Raw genomic sequence first — 14,151 nt, 5'->3', positions numbered from 1 at the left:
ATGCCCCTTACTGGGTGTGATTGAAGAGAGGGTCCTCTGAGCCAAGTGACTTATCCTCACAGTTTCAGTTGCTGCCTATAATTGCACCAGTAAAGGTTCAGGATTTTGCCTGAAGACCGTGAATGTGTAAAAATTGGTCAAAGGGTGTCCAGACATGTCCCTGAAATCAGAGTAAAGCCACTGGGAAGAGGGGAGGACACTCCCCAATACAGGGCTGCAGCCTTTCCGACAGAGGCCTCACCAATACACCGTGCATGCCCAGGGCCTCAAATAAATCCGCAGGATTCACTCCCCTGTGCTCCCTCACTCCACGGATCTCTGACTGGGTCTGGGCCTCTGAGTGTATCTCGAACCTGGCACCTCCTGATAGCAGTACTGTCCACGGCTTCAGCCCACACAGGACTCAGTTTTCACCTTATATGCCAGGTTTGGGGATCCACTGCTCCCTCAGTCTGACCTCCTTGCTTCCACACCGCCTGTGCCAACCGGCTTTGAGTTCATTGCAATCTTATGAAGGAGACTGACACATGCAATTAATTACCACTCAGTGTTGTCAGTGCCATAATCGAAGTGACACAAAGTGTTACAGGATCATCCAGCTCCGATGAGAAGAAACTTCACAGAGAAGGTTGTGACTGAGCTTTCATCTAGAGAATTAAAAGGATTTTACCAGAGCCATTGCAGGTAGAATGAACCACCTGTGCAAAGGGGCAGGGGCATGAACCAGCAGGATCACAGGTATGGTGAGAAGTGCAGTGTGACCGGAGCATACGGTTTTGCAGAAGGCAGAAAGAGAAGCAGAAGTTACAGTTTAATGAGATCAGACTTTTCTCTCTACACACAACACAGAACAACGGAGGTTAAACAAGGGAATGCTATACAGCATTTATGTTTCAGAAAGGAAACAAAGTCTACAGACTGCGTCTCAAAGAAAAGAGAGCAATAACTGGCAGACAGAGCAACAACGTCATCATGACCTGTCAGATTTCTTCTAGAACAGTGGTTCTCACTGGGGGCAATGTTGCCCCCCTCAGGGGACAACTGGCAGTATCTGCAGACATGTGTGGTTGTCACCTCTGGCCTCAGTGGAAGGGTGCTCTTGACATCTAGTGGATAGAGGCCAGGGATGCTACTAAACATCGTGCAAGGCACAAGACAGCCCTCCACAACGAAGAATTGTCAACAGTGCTGAGGATGAGAAACCCTGTTCTAAAAGATGAGGTGGCCAGAGGGTGCACTATGACACAGTCACAGTGGATTTCCCCGAGAGGCAGAGAGGAGACCTGGAGATGGTGGGCCTTCTCAAATGACTGTGCCACAATTCACGTGCTGGGTGATGCTCACATACCCATGCACCCTGGATCTCTGCATCTTTCCCTCTCCTTCCACTGAGTGAGAAGGACGCTGCTGTTGGAATAACCTTGAATTTGACCCAATAGATTTATTTAAAGGAAATCATTTATAAACTTCAATACTCAATTAGTGACAAAGTGGCGTGTGATCATAGCCGATCAAAGCATGTAGCCGCACAATGGTGATGTGCAGAATCCGTGCCCTGAGTGCTACATAAGGGGAGAAGGAGATATCTCCACTTCTAGCAAAACCAGTAACCTTTCAATATAGGTAGAAACATAGGGAAAAGCAAGTCAGTCCTCCCAACCAAGAAAACCAGGAGTCACTGATTCTCCAGAACGTTCACTGCTGTCCTCCAGGCCAGAAAACTCTCCCCAAGGAACCAATCCAATCTGCCATCACTTTTTAAATTAAAGTCCCACTATCTGGCCAAGTTTAGAGAACACAGAGCCTTTAGAATGTAAAATGCTGAAAAAGACCAAAGACATGTTTAAAACCCAATATTTGTTGAGAGCTAGGATATCAAAATGCATTCTACCCAGACTGAAAAGGAAAATAAAATCCTTTTTTCAGATAATGTCTTTTTGCAGCTTTCACTCTCATTTCTACCTGCGTCTTCAGGGCTCACCTTTGTCTCATTAGCGCTGCCTCCACTACAACATTTCGGCAATTGAAGGCGGTTATTTGGAAGCCAAGTACAGGCACCAAACACAGGGGCCAAGTTGAACTTCACAAATTGGAGAATCTGCCCTCTGTTGGTTTTCAATTGAGGAAATGGGATTTCATTACAAAGACAATGCCTGGAAAAGTGCTTGGGCAGGAACCGGCACTCCCCGTGTGGTGCCCCATCCATTCAAGGCTGCAGCTGTGAAGGGACTTGGGACTTTGCAATACAAATTAAAGGGATCTTTACAGAGAACTGTGTCTGCACAGTTTACTTCTGGAAGGATGCAGTGGAAACTGGCACCAGTGGTCTCCTGGGGAGGTGAAGGGAGTGTCAAGGGAGCAAAGGAGGGAAAGGAAGTCACTGTTTACAGTGTGCTTTTTTTTTTTAAAGTTTATTTATTTATTTTGAGAGAGAAACAGTGAGCATGAGCAGGGGAGGGGCAGAGTGAGAGGGAAAGAGAGAATCCCAAGCAGTTTCCACACTGTCAGCACAGAGCCCCATGTAGGGCTTGAACTCAGGAACTATGAGATCATGACCTGAGCCCAAATCAAGAGTGGATGCCCAACTGACTGAACCACTCAGGCGGTGTCACCACCGCCCCTTTTTTTTAAGTCCACAGTGTGCTTTGAATTCTGAATTATGTACATGTATTACGTACTCATAAAATAATAATTTAAAAAACAATGAATGATAGAAAACCCACTCCCCCCAAAAAAAGATTCTGTAAAACACCCAAGTTAGCAAGTCCCAGGTTTCTATCCTCTGACTTAAGCATCCTCTTGTCTGTATGGTCATGGGAGTCATAGAAGAAGAAAACACTCACATCTATAGTGGGAGCTTTAAATTCACTTCTGAACTCCCAACACTTACTTCCAACTACCAGGGGCTTCTCCAGGATGTCCACCCCTGGGCACCTCAAAGACAACATGCCCCAATCCCAAATTCTCCTCTTCTCTCCCTCCTTCCTTGCCCCTTCCTTGCCCTTTCCTTCCAAGCCTGATCCTGCTCTAATATTCTCAGCCATTTTTAGAAAAAAAAAAACTATCCATTCAGCTTCCCAGTCTAAAAACCTTAGTATTATCTTGAGGACCTTCTCCTCACCCTCATGGTCACCAAATATTGTTAATTCCATTGCGATGATACTTTTCAAATAGGTGACCTCCTGTCCTATCCCACTGACCTTTTCTAGGTCAAGAACTTATAAACTATATTCCTTCACTGGAATGTGAGCTCCTGCTGGTTTTCCAACTTGTTCATTCTTTACACCTCCCCATCCCCCAGTCCCCATCATCTTTCTCAAATACAATTATCTGATCATGCTCAAGAACCTTGGATAACTCCCTGTTGCCTACAGAATTGTCCAAGTTTGACAAATGATCATTTACACTGCGAACTGAAAAAAAAAAAAAATCCATCCTTAATACATAACCTATGCTCTGGCCACTCTGGTGTAACAAGCCTTGCTCACTTATGCCTCTTGTGAGCTTCCACAACTTTGCACTTGCTGTCTGCTTGACTTGAAAGCTTTCCCCTCCCTCCCCACCCTGCCTTGTACAAAAACATAAATTCTTATCCACCCTTCTAGACCCCCACTCAGTTTACACCCTCTCTGAAAAGCCTTTCAGGACTGCTTTATACACACCCTCATTATAGCCCTAACCACACTTGCATAATTATTTATGTTTCTATCTCCCCTGCCAGAATGTGAGCTGCTTTAAGAAACAGCTGCTATATTTTATTCATCTTTGAATCCACTGCACCTCCCTGCTAGCATTGCACATAAATGTTTGCTGAATGAATTGGCTGAAAGTACTTTGGTAAAAATGTAACACATTACCCCAAAATTTTATAGATCTCTGTGGCTAAAATCTCATTTCTTTGCCCTCTCTCTCTGCATACCTATTGGCACGCTATCGCAGGTCTCACGAGGGCCAGTTATTCAAAAGGAACTAACAAAGTGCCTGCTATTTGTAAACAGGGCCATTTGTAAACCCTCTGGGCTAGATTTAGAGATTGCCTTTCTAACTCTGACAATGCTCCTTTGAGTACTCACTCCACTATAAGAAGCATTTCTTTTCCAAATGTCTTGAGTCCTATAAGTAGTAACCTTTGTTTACCCTGAAAACACTTTCAGGGAAGCTGAAAGGAGCTTAGAAAGCAATGTAGTGACCCTGCTGGGACCTACCTGGTCAGTGAGCCGCCTGCCTGCTGAAGAGGAGGAGGGGAACTTCAGAGGCTCAGCTCAAATCCCTGCCTACGTCCACCACCACCACCACCAGCTAGTCAACTGCTTCAACCTTCAAGGACTCTCTGCTCCACAGTGAAGATCAATGGCAGCCCATTAATCACAATATTATTCTAGTAAAACAGCATCATAAGCAAAGTGATAACCCCAGTGTCCTGAAGAACAATGGGTAACAAATGAGAGTAAGATTAGGGGTCGGTGCTTATTCAAGTGGAGCCCAAGGGGGCAGAGACCCAGTGACAACTCCCAGTCTTGGGCTCTTTGGCTCGTGCTCTTTTCTCTCTACCTGGAATATTCTACCAGGAAATATTTGGAAAGAAGAAAAGGAGGGGGCGCCTGGTGGCTCAGTCAGTTAAGTGTCCGACTCTTGATCTCAGCTCAGGTCATGATCTCACAGTTTATGGGTTTGAGCCCCACATCAGGAGGCTCCCCACAGAGCCTGCCTCGGTTTCTGTCTCTCCCTCTCTCTGCCCCTCCCCCACTCGTACACACTCATGCTCATGCGCTCTCTCTCTCTCTCAAAATAAATAAACAAACCTAGGAGTGCCTGGGTGGCTCAGATTGTTAAACTGCAGATTCTTGACTTCAGCTCAGGTCATAATCTCACAGTTTATGAGTTCAAGCCCCACATAGGACTCTATGCTCATAGCAAGCCTGCTTCGATGCCTGTCTCCCTCTCTCTGCTCCTCCTGCATGCTCTCTTTCTCTCTCTCAAAAATAAATAAACGTTAAGAAGAAAATTCCTAATAAATAAACTTAAAAAAAAAAAAAGGAAATATTTGCATTCAGGTCTCTGTTTGAATGTCACTTCCCAAGAGGCTTTCCTGATGACTCAACCCAAAAGAGCAACATCCACTACTATTCATCTTCTCACCCTGTTTTATTTGTCTTTAAAGCACTTTTAGCACATCACAGCACTTACACCCAATATCATATTACCTAGGTGTTTGTATGCTGACCATTGTCCTCTACCTCCACTCATTCATCCAAGAGAACAGGGACATTGTCTTTAGACAGGGACATTGTTCCTAGACAATCTAAGCACATAGTAATCTCCCAATAAGTGTTTGTTTTTTTTTAAAGAATAGAAAGAAATATTCAAGTAGTTTACAATTTCAGTAAAGATGTAAGACCCAAATTAAAAGGTTAAAATCTAGCATGGTTAAATACATGTAATAAGTGGATGATAAGGAAAGCAAATAACATTTGCTGAGGAAAAAGCGATTGTGCACAGGGATGGCAAGAGAATGTTTCCCAGAGATGAGATTTGTGTCTGCCTTGAAGGCAGTGGAAAATTCAGTAAGTTTAAGAAACCGTACCAGTAGGAGCCAAGATGGCGGAACAGCATGGAAGCTTTTTGTGTTTCGCATCCATGAAATACAGTCAGACCAACACTAAACCATTCTGCACACCTAGAAAACTGACTGGAGGATTAACACAACAATCTGCACAACCTGAACCACAGAATTCAGCAGGTACGCGGCACAGAGAAGTGAACTTGGGGAGCGAGAGGCACAGGAAGGGAGGTACTTTTGTGGTCGGAGAGAGGACAATGGGGAGGGGGGAGAATAAGGGAAAAGCACCCCTCCCCAAAAGCAGCTGGAGAGAAAGTGGAAAATTGGAAACAGCCTCAGGGACTAAACTAAAAAGGGAGAAAGGAGAAAGGAGAGGGTTTAAATTCCATCAAGACTGTAAACAAGGGGAGTGCAAAGGCTGCAACTCCGCAGCTCAATACCTGGCATATACCTGGCGGTGCTCTGGTGGGAAGGGCGAATCCTCAGGAACAGAGTGGGGTCCAGGAGGTTCTCGGGCCACAAGGGGAAAAGCAGTTCCACTGCTGGAAGGACATTTGGTAGAGACTGTTGAAGCCACCTGGTCCCAGCAGACCCCAGAGAACAGCCACATTCGCTGTTGCTAGAACAAGGTCATTAAGGGTGAAGCCTGGTGCTAGATGTGTGTTGTGATTTTCCATAATCCCTGAAAAGCTGCTGCAACACTATCTCACGAACTTTTTCTGAGGCGGGCTGGCACCTGGCCGCAGTCTTGGGGCACCGGCAGCAGCAGGGCCCAGCGACATTCCTGGGTGCAGCCGACATTCGGCCATTGCTCATTCAGCCATTGCTCAGTGAGACCCTCCCGCAGAGGGGCGGAACGGGTCAAAGCCGCAGTCCTTCGGAAGTAAGGGACCGGGATAAACAGCCGCATCTGAGACAAAACTTGGGAGACTGGGGCCTGGTCACGGAGAGTAAAAAAGCAGGGAGTGGACAAGAGCTGAAGACACAGGATGGGTGCACGATTGCTGATGGGGAGAACAGACTGGGTAGCCGGGCGCCGCCATTTTTATCACTCCCACGCATGTGCATGCGCACCTACAAGCGCTGCAACAATCCACCGCAGTAGGCTAGCAGCGCCATCTAGTGGAGAGCGGAGCTGTTACAGTGAGCCCCGCCCAACTGGGCCAACTTCACTCTTCAAGAACACACGTCTCACCGAAATCTTAATTTATGGAGTATAAAGAGCTACATAGACTGCTTCTAGGGGAAAATGAAGCAGTTTCAGTCCTACTTCAATCTGCTAGCAGGCTCAATTTTCATTTTTCTTTTTCTCTTTTACAATTCTTCTCTTTTTCTTGAATACAGAAAAAGAAAAAATTCATTTTTATTTTCAATTTTTATTAAAAATATCTTTCTTTAATTTTTATTACTATATATTTTACTTTGTGTAATTTTTTTTTCAAATTCTACTTTACTTCCATCATTTTATTTTAGTCCACTTCAGTGTACTCACCTTTTCAAATTTTCAAACAATTTCCTTTTTTTTCTCTTTTTCTTTTTTCTTTTTCGTTTCTTTTCTTTTTCTTGAATGCAGAAAGAGAAAAACTTCGTTTTTACTTTCAATTTCTATTAAAAATATTCTTATTTAATTTTTAATTTTGCTTACTATATTTTTTGCTTTTATGTAAATTTTTTCAAATTCTATTTTACTTCCATCATTTTATTTTAGTCTACTACAGTATGTTCACTCTTTGAAATTTTCAAACGATTTCTTTTTTCTCTTCTTTTTTTTAATCTCATTTATGTTTTTTGTTTCTTTTTTCATAAATACAGAAAATGAAAAAAATTCATATTTATTTTTAATTTTTATTAAAAATATTTTTCTTTAATTTTTTTCTACTATATTCTTTACTTTTGTGTATATTTTCTCAAATTCTATTTTACCCTCATCATCTCATTTTAGTCTACTTCAGTGTATTCATTTTTTCAAATTCTCAAATGATTTCCTTTTTTTTTCCTCCCCCCCCTTTTCTTTTTCTCTAATTTGTCAAACCACTTTCAACACCCAAATCAAAACACAGCTAGGATCTAGCATCATCTATTCAATTTGTGTGTGTGTGTATGTTTTTAATTTTTAATTTTAATATTTTTTAAATTTCAACTTTTTAATTTCAAATTTTCTATCTCATTAATTCCTTTTCTCCCTTCAAAATGACAAAATGAAGGAATTCACCTCAAAAGAAAGAGCACGAAGAAACGACAGCCAGGGATTTAACCAACACAGATACAAGCAAGATGTCTGAACCAGAATTTAGAATCACAATAGTAAGAATACTAGCTGGAGTGGAAAATAGATTAGAATCCCTTTCTGCAGAGATAAAAGAAGTAAAAAATAGCCAGAATGAAATTAAAAATGCTATAACTGAGCTGCAATCACGGATGGATGCTGCGGCTGCAAAGATGGACAAGGTAGAACAAAGAATCAGCGATATAGAGGACAAACTTATAGAGAATAATGAAGCACCACAAAAGAGGGAGATTAAGGCAAAAGAGCACAATTTAAGAATTAGAAAAATCAGTGACTCATTAAAAAGGAACAACAGGGGCGCCTGGGTGGCGCAGTCGGGGCGCCTGGGTGGCGCAGTCGGTTAAGCGTCCGACTTCAGCCAGGTCACGATCTCGCAGTCCGTGAGTTCGAGCCCCGCGTCGGGCTCTGGGCTGATGGCTCAGAGCCTGGAGCCTGTTTCCGATTCTGTGTCTCCCTCTCTCTCTGCCCCTCCCCCGTTCATGCTCTGTCTCTCTCTGTCCCAAAAATAAATAAATGTTGAAAAAAAAAATTTTTTTTTAAAAATAATAATAAAAAAAAATAAAAAGGAACAACATCAGAATCATAGGGGTCCCAGAAGAGGAAGAGAGAGAAATAGGGGTAGAAGGGTTATGTGAGCAAATCACATAGCAGAAAACTTTCCTAACCTGGGGAAAGACACAGACATCAAAATCCATGAAGCACAGAGGACCCCCATTAGATTCAACAAAAACCAACCATCAACAAGGCATATCATAGTCAAATCCACAAAATACTCAGCAAGGAGAGAATCATGAAAGCGGCAAGGGAAAAACAGTCCTTAACCCAGAAGGGAAGACAGATAGGTTTGCAGCAGACCTATCCACAGAAACTTGGCAGGCCAGAAAGAAATGGCGGGATATATTCAGTGTGCTGAATCAGAAAAATATCCAACCAAGAATTCCTTATCCAGCAAGGCTGTCATTCAAAATAAAGGAGAGATAAAAAGATTCCCAGACAAACAAAAATTAAAGGAGTTTGTGACCATTAAACCAGCCCCACAAGAAATTTTAAGGGGGACTCTCTGAGAGGAGAAAAGATGAAAAAAAATATATATATATATATACCAAAAGCAACAAAAGATTAGAAAGGACCAGAGAACACCACCAGAAACTCCAACTCTACAAGCATCATAATGGCAATAAATTCATATCTTTCAGTACTCACTCTAAACGTCAATGGACTCAATGCTCCAATCAAAAGACATAGGGTAACAGAATGGATAAGAAAACAAGATCCATCTACATGCTGTTTACAAGAGACCCACTTGAGACCTAAAGACACCTTCAGATTGAAAATAAGGGGATGGAGAACCATCTATCATGCTAAAGGTCAACAAAAGAAAGCCGGAGTAGCCATACTTATATCAGACAATCTAGACTTTAAAATAAAGACTGTATCAAGAGATACAGAAGGGCATTATATCATAATCAAGGGGTCTATCCACCAAGACCTAACAATGGTAAACATCTATGTGCCAAATGTGAGAGCACCTAAATATATAAATCAATTAATCACAAACATAAAGAAACTCATCAATATTAATACCACAATAGTAGGAGACTTCAACATCCCACTCATAGCAATGGACAGATCATCTAATCAAAAAATCAACAAGGAAACAATGGCTTTGAATGACACACTGGATCAGATGGCCTTAACAGATATATTCAGAACATTTCATCCTTAAGCAGCAGAATATACATTCTTCTCCAGTGCACATGGAACATTCTCCAGAACAGACCATATACTGGGACACAAATCAGCCCTAAGTAAGTACAAAAAGATCGAGATCATACCGTGCATATTTTCAGACCACAACGCTATGAAACTCAAAATCAACCACAAGAAAAAATTTGGAAAGGTAACAAATACTTGGAGACTGAAGAACATCCTACTAAAGAATGAATGGGCTAACCAAGCAGTTAAAGAGGAAATTAAAAAGTATATGGAAGTCAATGAAAATGATAACACCACAACCCAAAACCTCTGGGATGCAGCAAAAGCGGTCATAAGAGGAAAGTATATAGCAATCCAGGCCTTGCTAAAGAAGGAAGAAAGACCTCAGATACACAACCTAACCTTATGCCTTAAGGAGCTGGAAAAAGAACAGCAAATAAAACCTAAAAACAGCAGAAGACAGGAAATAATAAAGAGTAGAGCAGAAATTAATGCTATCGAAACCAAAAAAAAAAAAAAAAAAAAAAAACAACAACAGTAGAACAGATCAATGAAACCAGATGCTGGTGTTTTAAAAGAATTAACAAAATTGGTAAACCACTAGCCAGTTTGATCAAAAATAAAAAGGAAAGGACCCAAATAAATAAAATAAAAAATGAAAGAGGAGAGATCACAATCAACACAACAGAAACAAAAACAATAATAAGAGAATATTATGAGCAACTATATGCCAAAAAAATGGGTAATCTGGAAGAAATGGACAAATTCCTAGAAACATATACACTACCAAAACTGAAACAGGAAGAAACAGAAAATTTGAACGACCCATAACCAGTAAGGAAATCTAATTAGTAATCAAATATCTCCTAAAAAACAAGAGTCCAGGGCCAAATGGCTTTCCAGGTGAGTTCTACCAAACATTTAAGGAAGAGTTAACACCATTCTCTTGAAGCTGTTCCAAAAAATAGAAATGGAAGGAAAACTTCCAAACTCATTCTATGAAGCCAGCATTACCTCGATTCCAAAACCAGACAGACACCCCACTAAAAAGGAGAACTATAGACCAATTTCCCTGATGAACATGGATGCAAAAATCCTCAACAAGATATTAACCAACTGGCTCCAACAATACATTAAAAAAAATTATTCACCATGACCAAGCAGGATTTATACCTGGGATGCAGGGCTGGTTCAATATCCGCAAAACAATTAACATGATTCATCACATCAATAAAAGAAAGGACAAGAACCATATGATCCTCTCAACAGATGCAGAGAAAGCATTTGACAATATACAGCATCCTTTCTAAAAAAAACCCTCAAGAAAGTAGGGATAGAAGGAGCATACCTAGAGATCATAAAAGCCATATATGAACAACCCAACGCTAATATCATCCTCAATGGGGAAAAACTGAGAGCTTTCCGCTAAGGTCAGGAACAAGACAGGGATGTCCACTCTCACCGCTGTTATTCAACATAGTATTGGAAATCTTAGCCTCTGCAATCAGACAACACAAAGAAATAAAAGGCATCCAAATTGGCCAGGAGGAAGTCAAACTTTCACTCTTCACAGATGACATGTTACTCTATATGGAAAACCCTAAAGATTCCACCAAAAAACTGCTAGAATTGATTCATGAATTCAGCAAAGTTGCAGGATATAAAATCAATGCACAGAAATCGGTTGCATTCCTATACACCAACAATGAAGCGACAGAAAGAGAAATCAAGGAATCAATCCCATTTACAATTGCACCAAAAACCATAAAATACCTAGGAATAAATCTAACCAAAGAGGTGAAAAATCTATACACTGAAACATATAGAAAGCTTATGAAAGAAATTGAAGAAGACACAAAAAAATGGAAAAAGATTCCATGCTCCTGGATAGGAAGAACAAATATTGTTAAAATGTCGATACTACCCAAAGAAATCTACATATTCAATGCAATCCCTATCAAAGTAACACCAGCATTCTTCACAGAGCTAGAACAAATAATCCTAAAATTTGTATGGAACCAGAAAAGACCCCGAATAGCCAAAGCAATCTTGAAAAAGAAAACCAAAGCAGGAGGCATCACAATCCCGGACTTCAAGCTATACTACAAAGTTGTAATCATCAAGACAGTATGGTACTGGCACAAGAACAGACATTCAGATCAATGGAACAGAACAGAGAACCCAGAAATGGACCCACAAAAGTATGGCCAACTAATCTTTGACAAAGAAGGAAAGAATATCCAGTGGAATAAAGACAGTCTCTTCAGCAAGTGGTGCTGGACAGCAACATGGAGAAGAATGAACCTGGACCACTTTCCTACACCATACACAAAAATAAACTCAAAATGGATAAAAGGCCTCAATGTAAGACAGGAAGCCATCAAAATCCTCAAGGAGAAAGCAGGCAAAACCTCTTTGATCTTGGCCGCAGCAACTTCTTACTCAACACGTCTCCGGAGGCAAGGGAAACAAAAGCAAAAATGGACTACTAGGACCTCATCAAAATAAAAAGCTTCTGCACAGCGAAGGTAGCAATCAGCAAAACTAAAAGGCAACTGACAGAATGGGAGAAGATATTTGCAAATGACATATCAGATACAGGGTTAGTATCCAAAATCCATAAAGAACTTATCAAACCCAACACCCAAAAAACAAATAATCCAGTGAAGAAATGGGCAAAAGACATGAACAGACACTTCTCCAAGGAAGACATCCAGATGGCCAATCAACACATGAAAAAGTGTTCAACATCCCTCATCATCAGGGAAATACAAATCAAAACCACAATGAGATACCACCTCACACCAGTCAGAATGGCTAACATTAACAACTCAGGCAACAACAGATTTGGTGAGGATGTAGAGAAAGAGGATCTCTTTTGCATTGTTGGTGGCAATGCAAGCTGGTGCAGCCACTCTGGAAACAGTATGGAGGTTCCTCAAAAAAATAAAAATAAAACTACCCTACAACCCAGCAATTGCACTACTAGGAATTTATCCACAGGATACAGTGTGGTGTTTTGAAGAGACACATGCACCCCCATGTTTATAGCAGCACTATCAACAATAGCCAAAGTATGGAAAGAGCCCAAATGTCCATCGATGGATGAATGGATAAAGAAGATGTGGTATATATATACAATGGAGTATTACTCAGCAATCAAAAAGAATGAAATCTTGCCATTTGCAACTACATGGATGGAACTGGAGGGTATTATGCTATGTGAAATTAGAGAAAGACAAAAATCATATGATTTCACTCATATGAGGACTTTAAGAGAAAAAACAGATGAACATAAGGGAAGGGAAACAAAAATAATATAAAAACAGGGAGGGGGATAAAACAGAAGAGATTCATAAATATGGAGAACAAACTGAGGGTTGCTGGAGGGGTTGTGGGAGGGGGGATGGGCTAAATGGGTAAGGGGCATTAAGGAATGTACTCCTGAAATCATTGTTTCACTATATGCTAACTAATTTGGATATAAATTTTAAAAAATAAATAATAAAATTAAAAAAAAAGAAAGAAAATGTGCCACTGTTGGGGGCACCTGGATGGCTCAGTTGGATAAGCATTCGACTTCAGCTCAGGTCATGATCTCACAGCTCATGGGTCCAAGCCCCACATTGGGCTCTGTGCTGACAGCTCAGTCTGGAGCCTCCTTCAGATTCTGTGTCTCCCTTTCTCTCTGCCCATGCTCTGCTCGCATTCTGTCTCTGTCTCTCTCTCTCTCTCTCTCTCTCTCTCTCTCTCTCTTAAAAATAAATAAACATTTAAAAATTAAAGAAAGAAAGAGAAAACAGGCCAGTGTTTCACACTGGGAGACTACAATCCATGTGTGATAAGGCCAAATTATGAACACATGAGAGTTCACAGCTTACCCAACCCTTTGCCACCCATTGTCTGAGAGAGAATAAAAGCCCCAAAGGTGGATTCTCTCAAAGAAAGCTGACAGAGTCAAAGAAGAATCATTAACCCCATATAAATCTAGAGGTGTAGGTAGGACTGGAGGAGTGTTCAAGAAACTAAGACAGCAGGAAGAGCATAGTAAAAAGTTCTGAGTTTGGGGGTGATGTGAAACACTGAAGGAGAAGGAATCAGTCATGAGAATTGTCATGGTGTATGTGCATGAATTTCCTTAACATGGAAGAGCCTCCTCATGGGAAGAGACACGTGAGTCCCAGCTGTGTTAACGCTGACTTATCCCTTTGTGCCTGCATCTTCCCCTCAGTAAAAATGGAAATAATCATCTACATCATGGGATTGCTGTGAAGAGTAAATGAGTTGATGAGAGTAGCACCTGGAGTGTTGGGATTATCCTTATTATTGGCATTTTGAGCCCTGCTCCTTTAAATGCAACATCGTCCTAATGGTCTATAGGGATCGTGGCTTTATAAAAATTACACATGTTTTAAGGAGCAATATCACCAACAGCTGGGCCAAAGCCAAAGCCTCAGTGTTGAGATAACCTTAAAGAGACAAACCTAAGTGAGGATACGGAGATCCCACATACCCAGCTGAGGAATTTGGTTCTTTGAACGAGCACTTGGCTCGCTGGCTAGACTGACACGATTACTTCGGAGATCAA

At 41.3% G+C, this 14,151-nt stretch overlaps 1 protein-coding gene across 2 annotated transcripts in view; it reads right to left on the bottom strand.

The window, feature by feature from the left end:
* The window catches only part of TPH2 (tryptophan hydroxylase 2), a 103,796-nt gene that overhangs the window by 51,730 nt on the left and 37,915 nt on the right, over positions 1 to 14,151 (bottom strand). The window lies entirely within an intron of this gene.

The sequence above is a fragment of the Lynx rufus genome, unplaced genomic scaffold (assembly GCF_022079265.1).
Source record: "Lynx rufus isolate CCGP_SWC_20201006 ecotype Redwood Valley unplaced genomic scaffold, mLynRuf1.p SCAF_7, whole genome shotgun sequence".
Lineage (NCBI taxonomy): Eukaryota > Metazoa > Chordata > Mammalia > Carnivora > Felidae > Lynx > Lynx rufus.
The sequence above is the reverse complement of the archived record's forward strand: the minus strand, read 5'-3'. Positions and strand labels throughout refer to the sequence as shown.